At 37.3% G+C, this 5,184-nt stretch overlaps 1 pseudogene; it reads right to left on the bottom strand.

The window, feature by feature from the left end:
- Positions 1-2,073: 2,073 nt before the first annotated feature.
- On the bottom strand, positions 2,074-3,846 carry LOC136992230 (tigger transposable element-derived protein 1-like; annotated as a pseudogene).
- Between the last annotated feature and the right edge of the window lie 1,338 nt (positions 3,847-5,184).

The raw sequence follows: 5,184 nt of genomic DNA on the forward strand, positions 1-5,184 counted from the left end.
TCCATTATGAATTTCAGGTATTAGAGCATCTGGAACTTAAAGCAGCTTTATGCCAACTGCAGAACAGAAAATGCATAGTAGTATTAGCAGGCATGCAGCATACTGATAATACCCACATCAGTAAAAAACCTGCCACCTAACACATCATCACACTTTACTGAACAGCCTTGAACTTGCAAGAGTTAGTTGATACTGAATTAGTACTGTATGTAACCTAGCACAAGGATCCCAGTGTCAGATTTTCAGTATTGTCAAGACACAGACTCAGGAAGCTGGTGGATAACATTTAGCAGTCTTTTTCTGACAAGAAAACTGATCTGAGATTCTGCTCTGTATTTGACCTCTGCATTAGCCCTTTTCCATCTGCTATAGAATGCTTTCTGTATATACAAAATCATCATAGATAATCAAATCACTTTTTCAGTCCCTGGTATATAACACATTATTTGAACGATGAAATGCATATAAACTTTAAGTAACCTTTCCAAAGCTTCTAAATTGGCATTTTTAATATCACAAATCTGTACCTCCTACTTCTTTTGCCCACTGAGGAATGTGAAATATTACATGTAATATTTGTTCACTTTAATTACATGTGGAAAACTTTCATTTTAATTTTGACAATGGATTGTGAATTGTGGATGTCCTATGTTTTAAACTGGATTAGTTATTCAGTCTAAGTTTTCAAAATTCAGCTGATTACCCATGCTTATTTCTCTAGACAATAAGATAGATTTTTTTTTTAAATTTACCTCTGATAAAAATTGGTAATTGCTGACCTCGTTTCCTTACTTCAACTAGTCTCTTTCTGACTTGTATGGGAAATGTATTAGCCTGCCACAGATAAAGGATTGGAAAGAAGACTACACAGAGATTTTGTAAATCTAGGAAACAATTTTCTTTTTATAAGTTTGTGACAAGTTCAGTTTGACTGTGGAAAATCTGACTCTTTTGAAATAAAGCAGAGTTTTACTTTTGACCTTAATATGACTAAATTAATATATCCAGAAGTCTGGACTTTCATTCATTCTTGTTTTCGGAGTTGCTCATGCTACACTACAACTGTTGACTTCTGTTTTTATATAAATAACTTCCAACAAGTAAAACAAACAATAAGGCTGTATGGATTATGTGTTGTAATCTAAATGACAATTCTGAAAATGAAATATGTATCCTAGAGAGATTGTTTTGAAGTTTCTTCCTAAAACAAAACTAAAGTTAGCATTCTGGATTTCTAAAGGCTGTGCCTTAATTAACATTTTTCTTCCTCCTCCCAGCCCCAAAATAAAAAAAGATTTCTAAAAGCAGACTCCTTAGATACCAAACTTTTCAAAATCACTCTACTAATTCAAATGCTTAAATAGTGATTAAGAAGCTACATTAGTTTTAAATATTTATATTGGGAATCCATAGCCAAATCTGGAAGGAACATTATAAACTTTTTTACATATGTGCAAGTTTATTTTGGCATCTCTTTAACTTCAAATAAACTAATGTTATAAAGTCATTCTTATATAAGAATAAGAAAAAACAAGCTAAGAAACAAGCTAAGAAAGTGCCCTGTGTGGAAGGAGGTTAGGAACTGCCCTGCACCAGTCACAGTCTGTTCCAGCCATCTCTGAAATGGATGAAAACAGCCCATTGTGTGCCAAAACTTCAACCAGTAAAAGGAGCATGTGGCACCTCTTCTCAGAAATATTTAAAAAAGAGCAGCAGCTCCTGGGAATGGGAGGCACAAAAGGACACACGTGAGGAGATATGTGAGGACACACAAAAGAAGAAAGATAAATAAGATAAGAAATAAGAATTGAGAACCTAGAATACGTGTCTGATTGAATCACTGAAGTAATTCAGAACACAGGCATACCTCAGAGATTATTGCGGGTTTGGTTCCAAACCACTGTAATAAAGCAAGTATCTCAATAAAGCGAGTCACACAAATTTTTTGGTTTCCCAGTGCATATAAAAGTTATGTTTACACTATACTGTAGCCTATTAAGTGTGCAAGAGCATTATGCTTAAAAAAAACAATGTACATACCTTAACTAAAAAATAATTTATTGCTAAAAAATGCTAACCGTCATCTGAGCCTTCAGAGAGTCATAATATTTTTGCTGATGGAGGGTCTTGCCTCAATGCTGATGGCTGCTGACTGATCAGGGTGGTGGCTGCTCAAGGTTGGGGTGGCTGTGGCAATTTCTTAAAATAAGAGAGCAATGAAGTTTGACGCATCAATTGACTCTTCCTTTCACAAAGGATTTCTCTGTAGCATGTGATGCTGTTTGACAGCATTTTACCCACAAGAGAACTTCTTTCAAAATTGGAGTCAATCCTCTCAAACCCTGCTGCTGCTTTATCAACTAAGTTTATGTAATATTCTAAATCCTTTGTTGCCATTTCAACAATGTTCACAGCATCTTCCCCAGGAGTAGATTCCATCTCAAGAAGCCACTTTCTTTGCTCATCCATAAGAAGCAACTCCTCATCCATTAAAGTTTTATCATGAGATTGCAGCAATTCAGTCACATCTTCAAGCTCCACTTCTAGTTCTCTTGCTATTTCCACCACATCTGCAGTTACTTCCTCCACTGAAGTCTCAAACCCCTCAAAGTCATCCATGAGGGGTCGAATCAACTTCTTCCAAACTCCTGTTAATGTTGATATTTTGACCTCCTCCCTTGAATCACCAATGATGTTCTTAATGGCATCTAGAATGGTGAATCCTTTCCAGAAGGTTTTCAATTTACTTTGCCCAGATCCATCAGAGGAATCACTATCTATGGCAGCTATAGCCTTACGAAATGTATTTCTTAAATAAGAAGGCTTGAAAGTCAAAATGACTCCTTGGTCCATGGGCTGCAGAATGGATGTTGTGTTAGCAGGCATGAAAACAACATTAATCTCGTTGTACATCTCCATCAGAGCTCTTGGGTGACCAGGTGCATTGTCAATGAGTGGTAATATTTTGAAAGGAATCTTTTTTTCTGAGCAGTAGGTCTCAACAGTGGGCTTAAAATATTCAGTAAACCATGTTGTAAACAGATGTGCTGTCATGCAGGCTTTGTTGTTCCATTTATAGAACACAGGCAGAGTAGATTGAGCATAATTCTTAAGGGCCCTCAGATTTTCGGAATGGTAAATAAGCATTAGTTTCAACTTAAAGTCACCAGCTGCATTAGCCCCTAACAAGAGAGTCAGCCTGTCCTTTGAAGCTTTGAAGCCAGGCATTGACTTCTCCTCCCTAGCTATGAAAGTCCTAGATAGCATTTTCTTCCAACAGAAGGCTGTTTCATCTACATTGAAAATCAGTTGTTTAGTGTAGCCACCTTCATCTATTATCTTAGCTAGATCTTCTGCATAACTTGCTGCAGCTTCTGCATCAGCACTTGCTGCTTCACCTTGCACTTTTATGTTATGGAGATGACTTCTTTCCTGAAACCTCAGGAACCAACCTCTGCTAGCTTCAACCTTTTATTCTGCAGCTTCCTCCCCTCTCTCAGCCTTCACAGAATTGAAGAGAGTTCGGGCCTTGCTCTGGATCAGGCTTTGGTATAAAGGAATGTTGTGGCTGGTTTGATCTTCTATCCAGGCCACTAAAACTTTCTCCATATCAGCAATAAAGCTGTTTCACTTTCTTATCATTCATGTGTTCACTGGAGCAGCGCTTTGAATTTCCTTCAAGAACGTTTCCTTTGCATTCACAGCTTGGCTACCTGCTTGGTGCAAGAGGTCCAGCTTTCGGCCTGTCTCAGCTTTCGACACACCTTCCTCACTAAGCTTCATCATTTCTAGCTTTGGATTGAAAGTGAGAGACGTGTGACTCTTCCTTTCCCTTGAACACTTAGAGGCTATTGTAGGGTTATTAATTGCCCTAATTTCAATATTGTTGTGTCTCAGGGAATAGAGAGGCCTGAGGAGAGGGAGAGAGATGGGGGAACAGCCAGTCAGTGGAGCAGCCAGAACACACACAGCATTTATTGATTAAGTTCGCCGTCTTACAGTGGCACAGTTTGCGGCACCCCAAAACAATTGCAATAGTAACATCAAAGATCACTGATCACAGATCACCATAACAGATAAAATAACAATGAAAAAGTTTGAAATATTGCGAGAATTACCAAAATGTGACACAGAGACACGAAGTGAGCCCATGCTGTTGGAAAAATGGTGCCGACAGACTTGCTTGGCGCAGGGTTGCCATGAACCTTCAATTTGTAAAAAACACAGTATCTGCGAAGTGCAATAAAATGAGGTATGCCTGTACACTTTAGCAACCCAGCACAGCAAACAACCAGTTTAGCAAGGACTGACAATCAGTGATAGTATTTATCCTCACTTTCAACTTAGATCTCCCTTTTACTGTTTGTCCGGAGGAGCACTTCATCTCTGTTCACTTGTGAGCATCTGTATGGAATATTACTTCAGATTATTTAACAAGTTAATTATATAGGCTGCTCATCAAAAATTTTTTTTTTAAATACAGGTTGCTATTCTTTTCCAAATTTCTGATATTTCTGGTATCATAAAGGAACCAAAGTTTAGTGTCTGAGAATGTTAATAAACAGTGTCTTTCAAAGGTTCTCAATCTATCTGGAATCAATAGAACTAGATATATTGTAAGCACGGCCAAAATGAGAATATTCCTTGTGTAAGTGTGACATGATAGAAAACTTGTGTCCAAACCCTGTTGCTGAATATTTACAGGTCTTCCAAAATCATTTTCTTTTATGAGACTTGTACAACAGAGATCTCTGGATCCCCAACACATATTTCATATGTGTATATATATGTATATCCATATGTGTGTACATATACATATATATATGGTATTAAAACTATAATAGCAAGGAAATGCAGTGATAAAATGTGCTATCACATTGCAGAAAAAGTATGTCTTTGACTTGACTAAGATGTGCAAATGAATGAAATCCTATGAAAGAAGCCAAAGAGTAGGTAATATCCAGAACAAATAGATTTTTATGATCCATACTTTTGTCATAGGCAAGACAGTCTGGACTCAGGGAATTTCATTTAATTTAATTTAGTGCTCATTAACATAAAGACAATGAACAATTAAATACTTAGGGAAACACCTTTCCTCTGCCTTCTCCAGTCTCATCTTCTGTCTACCACTCCTCTTCCCACCTTGTTATCTCCCTTCCCCCCTTCTCAATTCCCCTTGTT

The sequence above is a fragment of the Apteryx mantelli genome, chromosome 5 (assembly GCF_036417845.1).
Source record: "Apteryx mantelli isolate bAptMan1 chromosome 5, bAptMan1.hap1, whole genome shotgun sequence".
In the NCBI taxonomy this organism is placed as follows: Eukaryota; Metazoa; Chordata; class Aves; order Apterygiformes; family Apterygidae; genus Apteryx; species Apteryx mantelli.